The sequence below is a fragment of the Lynx canadensis genome, chromosome B4 (assembly GCF_007474595.2).
Source record: "Lynx canadensis isolate LIC74 chromosome B4, mLynCan4.pri.v2, whole genome shotgun sequence".
Taxonomy (NCBI): domain Eukaryota; kingdom Metazoa; phylum Chordata; class Mammalia; order Carnivora; family Felidae; genus Lynx; species Lynx canadensis.
The window spans coordinates 40,699,712-40,717,568 of record NC_044309.1 but is presented as its reverse complement, the minus strand read 5'-3'; the positions used below and the strand labels follow the sequence as shown (position 1 = coordinate 40,717,568).

The 17,857-nt window shown below is 47.0% G+C and overlaps 1 protein-coding gene and 1 pseudogene across 1 annotated transcript in view; one reads left to right on the top strand and one right to left on the bottom strand.

Annotated features, from left to right (window-relative positions):
* The window catches only part of ANO2 (anoctamin 2), a 321,672-nt gene that overhangs the window by 26,435 nt on the left and 277,380 nt on the right, over positions 1–17,857 (top strand). The window lies entirely within an intron of this gene.
* LOC115518019 lies at positions 524–919 on the bottom strand (annotated as a pseudogene).

The window sequence follows — 17,857 nt, the reverse complement described above, 5'->3', positions numbered from 1 at the left end:
TGCAGGAAGTTATATTGTTTTCTTTCATCTGAGAGCCCTTTATTTTAACCTTCATTCGTGAATGACATTTCCACAGGATAGAGAATTCTGGGTTAATTGTTCTTTTCGGTCTGTATTTACAAAATGTTCTTCTGCTGTTTTCTGGCCTTCTCGTTTCCTGGTGAGAAATCTGTACTCATTCAGATAGTTATTTTCTGTTTACCTTTAGTATTTTTTTATCTTTGTCATTAGTTTTGTCAACAATTGATTATGATATGTGTGAGGATGGATTTCTTTGGATTTATTCTGTTTGAGATTTTCTGGGCTTCTGGAATCTGTACATTTCTATCTTTCACCAGATTTGGGAGGAAGTTTTCAGTTATTAAAAAAATTTCTTTTCTGCACTGAGCTCACTCTTTTGTCTTTCTGGGAGGTTTGGTGGCATTAATGTTAGATCATTTTGGTAATGTCCTATAGGTCTCTGAGGTCCTGTTTTTCTCTCTGTTGTTCAGATTGGATAATTTCTTTTTAATTTAATTATTTTATTACTCAAAAGAGATTCATTGTAAAATGTAGCTTTCTGACTCTGTGCTTGTGGCTTCAACATTTTCACAATGATTTTCTGCTCCTCAGTAAGGAAAGCACACTTGATCCTGTCATGAACACACTTAGCACGCATGGAACCATCATGGACCCCGCTGACATGTTTTCTTGTTTTAGACAACCTCATAAGAACTTTAGGTCTCCCAGAACAGACTCCTTGAAGTTGGCCTGGATACACGTCACATGCAGATTTTAGGGCTTTCTTAATCTCCTTGGTATAAAGGTAAACGATTCTATTACCAGGGGTTCAGGATAGCCTAGTGTTGTTAGAGGCTGCTTTGTAGGACAGCCTATGATGACATGTCAAATGCTGGACCATTCTGAATGCTTATGGATGCCGTCCCCCTGGAAGAGAGCCAGACTGGATCATTTCTATTGATTTTTTGAAGGATTCTCTTTCTTCTGTCACCCTCATTCTGCTATTGAGCCCATCAATGAGCTTTTGATTTTGATTATTGTATTTTTTTTCCTGGAACTTCTATTGGGTTCATTTTTATGTCTTCTGTTTTTTTTTTTTTTTTTTTTTTTTTTTTTGGCTGAAATTTTCTATTTATTTCAAGAGTGTCCCTTTCTGAGGCATTTTTATAATAGCTACTTAAAGTAGCTTAAAGGTGTTTGCCAGGTATTTAGTATCTTTGCTGTGTTGGAGTTGGCATCTGTTGCCTTTTCCCATAAAATCATTTTCTGTTTCTTTGTGTGCTCAATAATTTCTGAGTGCGTCCTGGACATTTTCAATATTATTAGATGTTGGGTCCTGTTTAAATCCTATTTGTGTTTTAGCAGGCACTTGATCTGCCTGGGAGGCTGCAAGTTCTGACCAGTCCTCTGTGGACCGTGGTTTCAATATCAGTTTCATTTTCAAAGCCTTGTGCTGTTTGGATCTGTCCCGCAGATGCTCCCAGGTGGCTAGTTTGGAATGTGGGCAGTGGTCTACCACGTAGTTCAGTCTTTATGTAGCCTGCTGTTTAGGGTCAGATGCATGTGCCTAGAGCCCAGGGGTGAGCGAAGGAGTTCATGAACAGCTTTATGGGGACAGTTTGCTGTGCTCCTCCCTCTCCGTGATCTTTTTGTACCTTCCAGTTTTCCAACGTCCCCTTTGTCACCTTTTCTCCAGAAACCTTGGGATTTGCTTACCCTCTTCTGCCGCATATTTCCCACAATTGCATCTGTATCTGGGTCAAGCGGTGGGAGAACAGAGAGAGAGAGAAACAGCAACAGGGGTTTGCTCCACCCTCTTGGGGGCACAGCCCCTCTGTTCAGGGGAGAAGGTTCCTTTCCCTTAGACTTCTAGAGGCCTGTGGGCTAGGGTGCAAAAGCATAGAGAAAAGAAAAAAAATGGGGGTTTGCTTCCCTTCTCTCTGAGTGTTGAGGTTCCCCCTTTTTTTTTTTTTTTTAAAATTTATTTCTCAAGCCAACACTAGAGGGCTTCTCTTGGGGCTCTCTGCCGTGCTGGTGGTGCCCACCTCTGGCTTTTGGACTGCCTTGGCTCTAAGCGGGGGGATACCGAAGGAGAAAAACACCAGTTTGGTGTTAGTTTGAGGAGCTCCCTAGTTCCTCAGTCTGCCTACTACTGTTTATCTTTCAGAATTCTCGAGTTGCTGCTCCATACCTTCTGTTCAGGTTTCGTAGCTATGTTCAGAAGAAAAGATGCAGGGAACATGCTTACGTCCTCTTACCTGGAACTGAGACTCCTGGAAGGCTTGTTTAGAGCACAGCTCTCTGGCCCCCACGCTGAGAGTTTCTCTGATTCCATTAGTCTCAGGGCTGGAGAATTTGCACCCCTAACAAGCTCCCAGAAGCTGCTGATGCTGCTTGTCCCAGAACCACATTTTGAGCCTATCCGTAAATAATCATGGGAAAACTTTTTATCCAGAGTAGACTGTACGTCAAGTTACTTCATTTTAATAACATTAAGTACCCAATGGTTTATTATTCAATAAGCTGCAAGAGAAAGGACAGTGGAAATCCCTTGGTTGAGCAGATGAGATTAAAAGAAATAAAACATTACAGAGTTTATTATCTATTAGATGGCCAAATGGGAACTATGGTTGATGCTTTACAAGTTTATAGAGCTTTACAAGTTTGTAGAACTCAAGACTTGTGGAAATGTTGTCATGGGGAATTTCCAGTATTAAGATATCGGCTTTAGGTATAAATATTTCAAGCAGAATGTCATGGAACATCTAGTAACTCTTGAATTTCTTTGTTTGTGGGCTGTATCTTTGAGTGTAGGAAAGGCGGTCAGAGGAACTAAATTTTCATCTCATGAAAAGCTGGTTGGCAAAGGAAGAGCCCCAGTTGTCCATGCCATCCTGGCAGTGATGAAATCTGACCTGGTGTGGTCAGATACGGGCACCAGGCTTTTCGTGTATGTACGTTTTAAATCAAAGAAAAGGTATATATTGCTTGAATGTGTATCACAAGAATGGGAATTTTAGAAAAAAGAAATCCACTTGCACTCCCTGGTCCTTAACACAGGGCTTGAGAAGTGCTTGCTGGGTTGGACTCTTTCTGGGTTGGATTCTCTCTCACTTTTAATATGTGCTTTTAGGAAAATCCTGAAAGATAGAGCCACTCAAAAATAATTAACTCCAGATTAGGTATATGAATACCTTATAAAAAGAGCAGTCCGTTTATCTGTTCTGACATGTACACGTCTGCCTTGGGCTCTGGGTGCAAGGCCCACCTCTGGGGGGGCCCGCAGGGTTTAAGACAGGGTCTTACTCTGTTACCCAATGCTGTTCCAGTGTGACCAGCTGGAAGCACATTCTCCTCTGGCTAGTGCACCAGCATTGAGGCTGCTAGCGTCTAGAGTGGCTGTCATACTAGAGGAATGAGCTGTGCAGCCACAAGAGGCCTTGCCACCTTCCCCAGGCCCCTGGGGGGAGATTTTCCATGCTGCCAAGGACTCAGTACAGGTGGAATTACCACCTCTGGGCAGAACTGTTTTCCCCAAGTTGCAGGTCTGGGCAGAAAATTAAAAAGAGTGGAATCTTAAGCCCTAGGGGCCACAGACCAAAGAAGGCATAGACCCGATGAGTCCTGTTTTCCGTCTGTGTACCTGCTTTTGCTTGTCCACAGACACACTGCCTATGATTATCTATCCTGTCTGAACTCTTAGCCCCAGGGCATTATTCGCACAACTGCCACAGAGTCTTCCAGGCCACCAGGAGGCAGTAAAGAGCCTTGGAGGGCAGCTTCACCAAGTGAAACCCTACAAACCAGGCACGGCCCCCCTGTAAGAAGACTTTACTTCTCGTCAGGCCCTGACCTAAAAAGGCCTCATTTTCCCTCTCCTTGGGAACCCCACTTTGTCATTCCTGGGTTGATTGTCCATCTGGTGGCCAGCACACCCCAACTCTGTCACTCTCAGTGTGGCACCGGGAAGGAGGGGCTATGGAGAGGAGGACACGTGGTCCTGGTTCCCAGGAAAGCCACCAGCAGGGGAAGGAGATAAAGACACAAGACATTTAGCGTCTACGAGTCCCATCCGCGTGTAGGTGTCTTGACTTGTTGAGGCTGCCGGGTGCTCATATGCTGACCCACATTTGAGCAAGTTTCTTCTTGGACTACAACTGCTCCTGTCCTGCTGTTCCCGGCAGCGTGTGCCCTCCTTGAGGGCAGCGATCATGGGACATTAATGTCTGTATCTCCACATGAGCAGGGCAGAATCATGGCTAAGCACCCTGACTCAGGGGCCAGACGAGTCTAGATTCAAATCCTTGTGTAAGTGCCAGAAGCTTTGTCTCTCTCATGAAGAGTTGGCATTTACATCAAAGAAAAAAAAAAAAAAAGAAGAAGAAGCCATATCAGCCGTATGTGCCCCACAGAGCTTGTGTGAGGCGTGCAGGAGATGATGCCTGTGGAGAGCTTAGAGGTGTGCATGGCATGTTGCAATGTTCCAAAACATTAGTTACCCTGCTCCCTTCATGCTCCCTGCTTCCCTGCTTCTGGAGCTCCGCCCTCCCCCCCCCCCCATGCTTGGCATGCAGAAGGTGCACATGAAGCATTAGTGAATGACTAAGAGAATGGCTGAAGAGAGAAAACCAGTTGTGACTCAGCGATATGGCTAGTTGGGCCTTCGGGAGACAGGCACCCCCTTTTCCCTGGACACTGGTGGGAAGGGACCGCCACAGAGCCGGGGAAGGGGCCGGCCCCCAGGATCAAAGTCTTCACTGGGGAAGCAGTAGGTTCTCAGGGTTGGTCCCAGCCCATTCGTGAATGATCTGCCTCGAATCATACATTTTTACTGAGGACGCTGCTGTGTCAGGTAGGGTTACCTCCTTAAATAATTCAATGTTGGAAGATTTAACTTTCACTTTCCTGGATTTCAGTGAATCTATCCTTAACATTTCATTGGGGTTTGAGGCTAGTGAACGTAGCTCTCTGTGGATTTTGTGAATTACTCATTGCTTTTTGACTTTTTTTTTTTTTTAAGATCCAAGCCAAATTTTTTAAAGTTTATTTATTTTGAGAGAGAGAGAGACAGACAGCATGAGCAGGGAGGGGCAGAGAGAGAGGGAGACAGAGAATCCCAAGCAGGCTCCACGTGGAGCCTGACGAGGGGCTTGATCCCCCAAACCATGAGATCATGACCTGAGCCGAAATCAAGAGTTGGACACTTAGCCGACTGAGCCACCCAGGCATGCCTCAAGCCAAATTTTTAATGGCTATTAGATTCAAGAGACATCACATTATAATTGTTTTTTGTAATTGTGGTGAAATACACATAGTTTAAATACCTATACATACCTATGATTATACACACGATTTTAAATAACAAAGTGTGCCATGCTGGCCATTTTTAAGCATACAGTTCGGTGGCATAAAGTACATTCGCATTGTTGGGTAACCATTTCCACATTCACGCCCAGAACTTGTTCATCTTCCCCAGATGAGACTCTGTCCCCATTTAACACTAACTCCCCACTCCCTTCCATCCCCAATCCCTGGCAACCACTGTTCTATTTTCTGTCTCTTTGGACTTAACTACTCTAGGTACCTTATATTAAGGGGAGTCATACAGTATTTGTTCTTTTGCGTCCTTTTATTTCAGTTGGCACAATGTCTTCAAGGTCATCCCTGTTGTAGGCTGTGGCAGAATTCCCTTCTTTTTAAGGCTGAATAATAGTCCACCGTATGTATATCCATGGTCTGTCAATGGTCACATGGGTGGCTTCCACTTTTCAGCTAGTGTGCGTAATGCTGCTGTGACCATGAGTGTACAGATGGCTCTTTGAACACCTGCTTTTCCTGTTTGCTTTTAAACTTGCTTGGGAGGGTCAGGGCAGCTTCGGTTTGCAGGCTGGGAAGGGCCTCTCCTCCTCAAATGCAGGTCCTGAGTCCCAGGTCAGGACTCTATTCAGAGTCCTCTTGGCCCACTGCAGGCATCTACTGGGTGATAGGATCTGTGGTTTTCTTCTGGTGATCCCTGCTCATGGAGAGGGGCAACGGTATACATCTCCAGAAAAACGGACACAGGAAAGTTTGCTCTGGCTTTGGCTGGAGTCTGCCTTGACAGACTCCCATTTCTTGTGTATGTGTTGATTCACAGTCAGGGTCTGTAAGGCAGATGCAGGCAGGACTGTTCTGGCCCAGGGTCTTAATTAGCCCCTGCACAGCCCTCAAAATGATCCCTGTTGTTGCTCATTAAGGATTGAATGGGTCTAAGGGATGATCCAAAGAACTCAGACCCTGCTGGTAGTGTGCTCAGTGATTAAGGACTGGGACTCTGGATTTGGACAGAGTGAGTTCAGGCCTTGGCTCTGCCACTTACTGACACCCTGGGCACGTTACCAGACCTTTCTTAGGCTCACCTTTTTTTCCATCTGTGAAATGGGAAAAAGAATTGTGTGTCCTTTCTGGGTTTGTCGAGAGAATTAAATGAGATGATGCATTTAAAACCCTTACATAGCACAGTGCCTGACATGCGGTAAGTTGCTCTGTAAATATTAAGTATTGCTGTACTTGCTTACGGCCACCTCCCTTTGCCGAGCCTTGGTCATTAGTCAGTAAGCACGACCTTCAGACATAGCCTGGTCTGTGCCTTTAGGGCATTTCCCCTTCAGTTATTCTCTCCCTGCAAAAGCCCGAGCTCAGGTCTCCCAACCTGAAGGCTTGGTGAAAGGTCTGACACCTTGTAAAGCCTCACTCTTTCCTAATAAGTTTGTGTGTGAGTCCGAGGCCGCCCGGAGTGTTTATGCTTCCGGATCCCAGCACTGGGGAAGGGGTGGTGGCTGCCACTGGCTTTGTAAGCTTCCGGGCAGCTGGGGCCAACTGGAGAGGTCAACCCCACCAGAGGAAATTTCGTCCGGCTTCCACGGAATAGGAATATTAATCTGACACGGGGCCAGAGCAGGCTGGACCAGAGGGAGATGAAATAGCAGAACAAGAATGTAGTGCTTTCTGGTAGAATCAGGCAATGGATGGCTGCAGCAAATCGGAACCAGATTTTTGAACATGGTTCTGATGGTGGCGGATGGGAAGTTGGTGCATCCTGCTCTGGGTCCTCTCTGCTCTTCATCCATGTAGCCCTGCCCTGGGGCTGTTTGTCCTTCACCATGTCCTTCACCATGCTGGGGGAAGAGAGTGGGTTTCAGGTCTGCCTGCTGGCTTCCTCTCTCTTCTGTTTGGTTCATTTTCCGTCCAGATGATCCAGAGCTATCTGCAGGCCCAGTGTGTTTTCTTAGGTCACAGGTTGGAGAGAAGGGCTTAAGCGATTGCTGTTTCCTCCAATGGAGACTATTAGGCAAGGTGGAAACACCTTCCCGAAGTAGGCTGGACACTGTCACCTGGCCCCCGGGAAGAGTTTCCTGGCTTTTGTGTTGCCATGGCCTGTCCACCACTATGGAATGGTGCAGAAAGTGTGGAATGTCCTGGGTCAGGACAGAGATGGCCTCGGGGCCTTAGTGAGCTGACCTCGCCTTCAGGCTACCTTGCCATCATGCTGTGATTGCTTTTCATCAGGAGATATTTGCAATTAGAGCAGCGGGAAGGAGAGCTGGGCAAGGGGGCAGAAGGGCAGGCTTTCAGGTCTTCACTTGGCTGGCATTCACGCTGTCTGCAGAAGAGACTGCTCAGGTAGATGGGGTGGGACGACATGTCCGAAACTGAAGCTGCCCTTGTGTTCTGACCAGATGCCAGTAATTGCATCCTCTGCTCTCATGAATTTTACAGCACCCTGGTGGCAGCAGCTAGAATCACTGCCCACTGTGGCCACAGTCTAGTGTTGCTGGGCACCTTGGCTGGGAAGAGGCCCAGATTCAAAATGCCCTTCCCTTCATTCACTGCCGGTGCAGCCACAGAATGTCCGGGTTCGGTGTTCAGGGTCTGGAGATAGATGCCTGGGGTTTGCGATCTCCAGTTTTTACTAGTTGTGTGACCTTGGGCCACATTTTAAACTGTTCTGTACCTCTGTTTCTCTGTCAAATGCTGATTATAAGATACGCTCGCCAAGGCTGGTGTGAGGTGTAAGTAACTTAGATAATGCACCAGAAGGGTTTCAAGAGGTGTCTGCCACATAGGGGTTGACGTGCAGAGAAAGCAATCCTGTGATTTCTCCCAGGCCAATATGGTATGCTCACGTTTGTGACATTTACAGCTTCAACCAGTTTTCCGGACATTGGCACAGTGTTACAGAGCTCAAACCTTTTGACCAGGTCAAGGAACGTTTGCTATTATAGTTGTTCATTATAAATACTTGGCACTGTTTCAAGTGCATTAAATAAGCCCAGAAAATGTTACAGCTAGAAATGACCTGTGACATTAGTCATTGCATTCAACCTCCTGCTTCCATGGAAAAACCAAGGCCTGGCAAGACGATGTGTCTTGCGAAGGCCTCAATTCTAGCTAGTAGAAAAGCAGGGGCTTGAGGTGAAGACCTGAGCTCCTGGCCCAGCACTCTCCCTGCTTCCCTGAGGGGCCCTCTTCTCCAAACTCAGAGAAGAGTCCTGCAGAACAGTCAGAGATCAGACGGCTGAGCAGACATATGCAGGTACAAATCCACTCAAGTCTTTGTGCTATTTGATGGCATTGATGACTGAGCAAGAGAAATTACTCAGGATGCATATGAAACAAACCACTAAATGACATTTCTATGAGTGCTTGCACAGAGCTGTTGTAAGTTTGTGTGTAAGCTCTGGGGCACCCGGCTTCTCCAGGTCTATTTTATAGGTAGAGTATGTGGACCTACCCCTGGGGCGTGTGAGTCTTCTTTCTAGGTTAAATTGCACTGCAGTGAGTGTGGGCTGTATGTGTGAGCCTCAGGTATTTAACTGATCTTAGTTTTCAGCATCCTAGCTGGTGACAGGAAGCCGGAGGAGGGGAACCGAGCCACTCTGAGATTTGAGGCCAACACACAGGTGGTGGCCTTAGTGGTTTCCAGGAGGGCGTATGGTGAGTGCTTGACACGCCTTAAGGATGCTTTCCTAGCAGGAAAACCACAGGGAGGCATCTCTGCCCACAAGCACCTCTCTTTGCTCTCATCTCCCCTTCTTGCTCTTTTAAAATTATGGGTATTTTGTTGTCTTTTTTTATTGAGAGAGAGAGAGGTGGGGGGGGGGCGGGGAACATGAGCAGGGAAAAGAGAGAGAGAATCCTAAGCAGGCTCCATGCTCGGCATGGGGCCTGACACGGGGCTCAGTCCCCCAACCCTGGTATCACAACCTGAGCCGAAATCAAGAGTCAGGCATTCAACTGACTGAGGCACCTGGGAGCATCCCTTTCCAGCTCTTAACCTCATTCTCTTCTTGAGAATTTTCCCTTTGTCCATCATCTCTCCAGTGGACGGCACTGCATGGCTCTGCGGGTCGCAATGCCCCCTGAGCCTAGTTGTAGCAAGGTCGTGGCCTTTTCTCTTGGGGCCTTTGTCTGCTGCTGGACTTTGTGTCAGGAAGACAAAGAGAGCGCTGTTTGGGGATGTGGGCGACCAGGCGCTCTGCTCTCCTTTCTCCATTCCTTTCCTGTTCCCTAATTGCTCTCTCAGACCACCCAGCTAATGCCTCTCCTAGCTTTGATGTCGGTTTCCTCTGAACCTTGGAAAAGAAGACCTGTCACATGGCTAGTCCTCTGGCCACCAGTCCCTCTGATGTCTGACCAAGCTGTAAATGTCCTCTTGTCCTCTGTCCAGCCGGTGGGCCACGACCCGAAGCTGGCACAGCCCCTACTCCATGCCTGTGGGGAGGCATCCAGATCTGGCCTTGCTGTTTGAAGGTGTCATTTAAGGGCCATGGCTCTCCAAATTCGCTTCCCTGAGAAGTGGAGAAGATGGAGCACAGCAGAAGGTTCTGAAGTCAAGTGGTCCCCAGAAATCACTCTAGACTTTCTCGTTTGTAAAATGCAGACCACAGCCTCGCGGGAGTACGTCCATCTCCTCCTGGTGTACCTGGCCCACTGATGGAAGCTCGAGTTGGGGAGAGGCATTATTTCTTTCAGACCCTAGGAGAGGTGATGGGTTGTGCTGACTGAGTGGATATGGGTCAGGGTCTACTGGTATTGCTGGCATACAGTCTCAAGCCAGAGAGGTTTTTGCCTGCTCCTTTCCATTCTTAAAGATCCCTGAAGAAGAGGCAGCACCTTTCTTCTCAGTGCTATCCAGCCTTCCTCTTTCACTAGTGGTTTACAATTTGAGATCTCTTTTCTATGCCTCTCCAGCTGCCACCCCCCACCCCAAACCATAGCCTGCAAGAGTTAACTCAGTTCTTGGCCCCTGCCAGGAAGAGTCTCAATTTGCCAGCAGAGTCAGCCCAGGATGAGCATTATTGAAATTGCTAATTTATTTCTATAGCTTCAGTCTCCAGCCTGGAATGGAACAATGAGACCAAAAGTGTTCCAGACACATTGTTTGTTTAATAAAGGAACATTCTTCCAGCTGAACTGTATGGCTGTTGGATTTTCTGGTTTGATTGGTTAACCCTCATAAGCAGTTTGGATTTCTCTTGTTAGAGCTGGTGGGAGTAGGGGGTCTAGGGGTCCATGAGCCTCTCTGATTGTTATATCATTATTCCCCTGACCCTGGCCTCTCACCTAGTCAGAAGGTTTGACTTCTGTAACATTGTCCTGCATCCGGAGAATTGGTTAAAGCTGTAAATCTCACAAAAATGAGTGTGCTGTATGGCCCCAGGAGAAATTACAGGATTGCCCCTTCTGAATTTCAACCCCTTTGGCTTTGCGAAGGCTGTTGATTTTATTATTGATCATTGAGTTTGATCTGATGCATTTCACAGAGACTTGGCTCTGTGGTTGTGCTGTTGGCTCCAGGGGCAGCAGCTATGCTGATGACGAGTTTTTCCGTTCCCCCCGCCAGATGCAAGAGGTGGTAGGGTAGACGCAAGCCTACTCCTCCCTTCCTTCTGGCAAGTCTGATTTGGATGCATGCATATGTGGGTTTCTGTATGTTACTGATGGCGTGAGTTAAAAATTGTTCTTGACATGCTGCCAGAGGCAGGGGGATAGATGGAATGACCTTTGGAAGACTCTTCTTGGTAAAATAGCTATGAATTTTTTTCTTGTTATTCTGTGGACTGGACAGTTCTTTTTTGTGTAGAGATATAGGTAGATGAGTATATGGCTTAGCCTGGAAGAGATGCCCTGAGGTCACCTTTGTCTCTCTGGCTCTGGAAGAAACCATCGCAAATACAACCCATGATGCAGACAGTGAGTTCAGGGGTGGTCAGTGTGAAGTGCTTCCATCCATCCATCTGTCCATCCATCCAAATGCTATTTAGCAAGTGTCTGCTAAATTTTAGGAACTGTGTTAAATGTGCTCTATATTATTTAATTTTGTTTAATATTTCCATTCAGCGAAATCAAAGATCATTTCAGTCCTGTTTTTACTTGATCATTCTTTTGCATTTGACACAGTTGACCACTTCCAATTTGGTATTTTCTCTTACAAAGGTTCCAGGGTCTGTAACATGATTTGTACCTACATTTTCTGTGCTTCTCTGGGCATCCTTGTTATTCCCTCTCATGTGCTTCACCGCCTGCCCCCCACCCCTTATCTTCCATTGAAGTAGCAGTGTTCTTAGAGTTTCATCTTCATCTCCTTTTCTCCTTTTTCTTTTACTCCTTTCTTCAAACACTCTTTCTGGGATGTTTCACCCATGTCACTGTGGCTAAGTTATTATTTACATGCATATGATGATTCTCAAATGCTCTTACGTAACTTAGCTCATGTGTTCCAGGCTCTCCTGCCTGTCTCCTGACCACACGTGCCTGGATGTCTCAGACTCCACATGTTTGTAGATGAACTTAACATCTTCTCTGTCAGTCCTGTAACCTTGATTCTATCTTGGGGGTTGTTCTAACCATTCTCCTTCTCAACCATGTCAGAATCTGGAAGCCTCCCTAGATGTCTCCCTTCCCTCACATCCACTTAGAGACCAACTCACGTCAGTCCTCTTTCCCATATCTGTTTCCACCTCTCCTTCCCCAGTGCCACCATTCTGATTCCAGCACTCGGTACCCGCCCCCCACTCTTACATTATTGCAGTATCCCCCAACTGATCCCTATATTGCCTGCTCCAAACCATCTTCATGCTGTATCGAGGTGGTCTTTTCCATACAAATCTGATCAAGTCAATCCCTTTAAAATCTTTCAGTGGCTTCTAAGCACCTAAGATCAACTTCACACTCCTCACACATGTTATAGCAGGTTTCTGTGATTAGCTGCTTGCCCATGTCTTCACTTTATCTCCAGTAGGTCTGTTCAATGACTTGACCCCAGACACACACCCTAGACTCTGGCCACACCAAACACTTGCTATGCTGCCTCTTGCCTCCAGGCTTTTGCCCACATTCTTTCCTCCACCTGGCATGGTCTTTCCTCCCCTAAGATATGGGTCTTAGCTCAGGCCTGTTCTTCTGTGAAGTCTTCCTTGACCCCCTAGGTTTCCTCCTTCCCACTTCTCTTGCTCCTTGAAAATGTTGTAATGATTTGTTCCATTCTTACAGACCCTTCAAGCTTGTGGTTATGCGAGAGGTCCCAGGGTTAATGTTCCCAGTGGCCATTTCCACTTTCTTCTCTTCAATAAAATGTTAAGATAGACCTGAGTAGAACAGGAGTAGCACTTTGCTTTAGAATAAAATTTTAGAGGGTACAGCTTTTCTTCCTGCTCCATTTTCCATGGAAGATTGAAATCTTAGTAAAGTTAGTAGGCAACGTGTTCCTTCAGGGGAGTGCTGAATCTCAGTGCCACCTTCCCTGGTTTCTCTAAGTAACAAAAGACACATTTTCAGGAAGTTTGTGTGTCCACATAGGATGCTATATAGATCAGTGTGGGAATCTGACGTTCCCATAAACCTGCCGGTTCATTTGGGGGTTGCTGTCTAGCTTTGTTGGTGTTGGGTACTTGCTTCTATGCCATGTGGGCTGAGCTTAAGAGAAAGTCACTAATGCCAGTATTCAGGGCAGTCGAGTGTTTGGGACACAGGTACTATTAGCTAGGCATGGTGCTAGGGCTGGTAATATAGTGGGGAACTGAATTGGTCCCTGCCCAAGGGGCCAGTGTGATGTTATGGAAAGGCATTAAAGTCGCATAGACCTGAGTATAAATCTTAATTGCATCCCTTATTATGATGTGGTCCTGAACAAGTTACTCAACCTTCTTGAGCCTCAGTTTCTTCACGTATAAAGTGAGGATTATTCTACTTCTCTTACAGTCTCATTGTAAGAATTAGAAAGTACATAAAACATAATTTGGTTGGTACAGTGCTTTCCACTTTATTAGGTGGAGACTCCTAATTACTGTCTACTGTTAGAGTAGAGATTATAATAAAATATAAAACTCAGATTCCCCAGTCTGCTTTAGCTGATTGTAATAGCGAAAATTTATAAGGTTTGTTCCCTAACAGAAACTCTGTTCTTCATGCTTTACATGTACTAATGCACTAAATCCATACAATGGTCTTAGGAGGTTGATACTTTCATTATTTTGTAGAAGGAGAGACTGAGGCACAGGAAAGTTACATAACTTGCCCCAGGTCGCATAGCTGGTCGCATTGGCTGCAGATGTGAACCCAGGTGGTTTGGCCTCATGTTGTGTGCTCTTAACCACCATGTTGTACTGCTGCCTATGAATTGCTCAGCCTGATAATATTTCTCTTTTAAAAAAAACATTTTTAATGTTTATTTTTGAGAGAGAGAGAGAGAAAGAGAGAGAGAGAGCGAGAGCTAGTGAGAGAAGGGCAGAGAGAGCGGGAGACCCAGAATCTGAGCTCTGAGCTGTCAGCACAGAGCCTGACGTGGGGCTCAAACTCACAAACTGCGAGATCATGACCTGAGCCGAAGTTGGATGCTTAACCACTGAGCCACCCAGGCGCCCCAATATTTCTAAGTCCATAACTGTATTTGTTTTTTAAGGCTGCCATAAACAATTACCCGAGACTTGTTGGTTGAAAACAACAGAAGATTATTCTTTCACAGTTTTGGAGGCCAGAGCCCACAATCAAGCAGGTTTGTAAGTTCTGGAGGCTCTGAGGGAGGACTGGCCCATGACCCTCTCCTAGCTTCTGGTGGTTGCCAGCAATCATGGAATTCCTTGGCTCATGGCCGCATTACCCCAGTCTCTGCCTCCATTTTCACATTGTCTTTTTTTCTCTTTGTGTCCCTTCCTCTTCTTACAGAGGCACCAGTCATTGGATTTAGGGCCCACCCTCATGCAGTATGACTTTATCTTAACTGACTGTATCTGCAGTGACCTATTTCCAAATAAGGTCATATTCTGGAGTTTAAGGTGGAAGTGGATTTTTTTTTTTTAATTTTTTTTTCAACGTTTATTTATTTTTGGGACAGAGAGAGACAGAGCATGAACGGGGGAGGGGCAGAGAGAGAGGGAGACACAGAATCGGAAACAGGCTCCAGGCTCTGAGCCATCAGCCCAGAGCCTGACGCGGGGCTCGAACTCCCGGACCGCGAGATCGTGACCTGGCTGAAGTCGGATGCTTAACCGACTGCGCCACCCAGGCGCCCCGGAAGTGGATTTTTAGAGGACACTATTCAACCCACGATAATAACCATTCTCTATTCACTTCAAGATGGCAATTGATGAAGGAATGTTTATTTACTGCCTTATTCCAAAAGGCTGGTGAAATAATTAAAATAATGCTCTAAGAACCTAATCGTATGTTAGAACATGATTCTTAAAGTTTTTATTTAAGTTACAGTTAGTTAACATACAGTTAGTTTCAGGTGTACAATATGATGATTCAGCACTTCATACAGCGTCGGTGCTCATCACAGCAAGTGCATTGCTTAATCCCCATCACCTCTTTTACCTGTCCCCCTGCCCACCTAATGTCCGGCAACCATCAGTTTGTTCTCAATAGATGAGAATCTGTTTCTTGGTTTGTCTATCTCTTTTTTGGGGGGAGGGGAGGAGGGGCATGGCCAGACAGTGGGCTATGAGGGACATTTACTTCTTTCTCAGGTGGCCGAATATCGTGATCCCTCACCCATACCCTTGCCTTCTCTAATCAGACACCTTCCTCCATTTTTCATTGGATGTGGTCTTGAGTTCTTCTTTTCTCATGTCTCTCCCCTGAATGGGCTCTTGTTTGTCTGTCCCTCTGCTCCCTTGAAATGCATCAGTGAGAAAAGAGTCCTCCTCTCTGCTGTTCTAGATGCAGCCTTGGTCACATCAGCTTTTTGTAGTGCTCACATCATGTTGAAGCCCTGGGACCAGTACTGCCACTTACTGCAGTGATTTTGAGCAAGTCACAGCCTCTCTGAGCTCAGTCTGGTCTTCTGTAGAATGAGGGTCCTCCCAGTCCGTCACAAGGATATCTTGAGTCAAATGGCCTGATGGGTCTGGATGCTCTGTCTTACCTGTGCAGCGTAATGAATGTGTTGGTGGTAGACGCTAGGCATCTGCTATGGGTTCAGATGAAAGGCACTGGAAGCTCCCACAGATGTCTGCCTTCCATGGTTGATCCCGGTCCCTGGAGGGCTATTAGTCGGGGTTAGTTAGTGTGGGAGGGGGTGGAGGAAGATCCAGGAGGCAGTGCGTCTGGTCCAAACTTTTGATCAAGAGGTGCGCCCTTTGATGTAGCAGAATGGAGTTCCCTCCAAGAGCCGTGCTGAGGCCAGCAGGCCAGCTTGCCCTCCCCTGCATTCCCTGGCAGGAGCTGTACAAACTTGTGTGGTTGGGTTTCGGCTCTGGGCCATCCTCGCATTGGGGCTTGTCTGCCTCTTGATACCTCATGGGTCTGTCCTAGAGATGATCTCCCTAGGTCATGAGATGTGAAACACGTGCCATTATATCAGGGCGGTAATAGGACATTTATTGGATATACATATATAGTATATATGAGGCACAGTATTATACTGGGATCCAGCAGTTAAAAGACGAAAAGCCTGGGGCACCTGGGTGGCTCTGTCAGTTGGGCGTCCCACTCTTGATTTCAGCTCAGGTCATGATCTCGTGGTTTGTGAGATAGAGCCCTGTGTTGGGCTCTGCACTGATATTCATTCTCTCTCTCTCTCTCTCTCTCTCTCTCTCTCTCTTTGTCTCTGCCCCTCTCCTGCGCATGTGCATGGGCTCACGCTCCTCCTCTCAAAATACATAAACATAAAAAAAAAAAAACCCATAGTGCCAGCTTTGAATAGACAATCAGTGTTGAGAGAAGGGCCAAGTGGAGGTGTGTCTATCAGTGAGACCTGCCCTAGATTAATCATTGGCAAACTGTGGCATGCAGACCAAATCCAGCTTACCACCTATTTTTGTGAATAAGATTGTACTGAAATTCAGCTGCAGTCACTTATTTATGTATTGTCTATGACTGCTTTTGCACATCAGCAGAGTTGAGTAGTTGTGACAGAGACAATGGGGCCTGCGAAACTTTGAAATATTGAGTGTTTGCCCTTTTACAGGAAAAGCTTGCTGCCCCCTGACCTAGATGATGGCTCAGCAGGTGAGAGTTCTGAATAGAAAATAGACATGGACCCTATTCTCAGGGGCTTTCCAAAGTTTTGTTTGTGCAGCTACAAACACAGTCAGGGAAAGGTGACCTGAGGAGCTGGTTGGGGGAGAACTTTGGAGCCACAATTGAGGTTTTGACAGGGAGGTATAAAGTCAGAAAACAGGGCATGCGGGCAGGAGGCATGAAGGGTTGGGAGGGAGCTGTGTGTCCACAGGTACACTTTTACAGGTGCACACAGAAGCCAGGGGCAAGGAGAGGCTCAAGCTGGGGGCTAAGCAAGGACAGGAGGCTGTGACCACAGAGGATTGCATGGACTGCAGGCCATGCTGTGGTAATAAAAGTGACTCAGTGTAAAGCATCAAAGAAGCACGTAGCCCTGGAGCTGCAAGGGGCCTCACAGGTCTGCCTCTACCATTCATTGCACAAGTGAAGGGAAGGGAAGGGGATTGAGGTGTCTAGTCCAAGCTTACCCAGCTGGTGAATGGCAGGTCAGGTGGAAGTCTCTTTTCTCTCTGCCATTTGTGACCTGAGCCCCGGGACACTGACCGAATGACCTGGATCTTTAGGAGAAAGGACTGGGAAGCCTAGGCTCCTCCCAGCTGTCCCTCTCTCTTAACTTTTCTTCAGCCCTTAGACTTTCAGGCCTTTTTTCTAGCCTCTTGGAGGGTTCCCCAGTCTGTATGCTACTTGAGGGCAGGGTCTGGGTAGGGCTTCTGTCTGTAAGCCCCTCCTCGTTCAGACTGGGGTCTCCATGGCTGTGTGTGGAAGAAGTGAGCCTTGAGGACTTTATTCCCATCTTCCCACGTGTGGGTGTGAAGTCTGGGCTTCTGTGGGTATCCCTCGGTCGGGGTGGGAGTAGGGCCATGTTACTGCTTCACAACCATAGCTGGTGTCCCCGGGGCTGAGAGGCCCCTCAAGAAGGCTGTGAGGCTGTCACTGAGCTCTGATCCGCTTTACAGCTCCCCATGCAGATTGTCACATATGCTCTGGCCACCTGCAGAGCCTTTCCTCTAGAACACTTCACCGTGCCTGGACAAGGAGCTTCTTTAGATGCTGAATGTCTCCCAAGCAGCCGCATCAGCTCAGGGAGGATTCAGTCGGGATGCCATGCATCTTCGGTGATTGACAGAAACACCTCATTTGTCCCGATGTGTTGACGGAATGGCTAGAAGAGCAGCCAGAGATGATGCTCCAGCTCGGCCCATCCCTCATTGCTAGGACCTGCTCCTCCCAGCCTCTTTGAGTCTTTGAGCAGACTCCCCTTGGCTTCCCCCCAGCGTGCTGGACGGGTGCCAGCCATGGTCCCTCCAGTGAGTCAGAGACAGGTCAGGGGCATGGATGGGGAGGGGAATGCAGC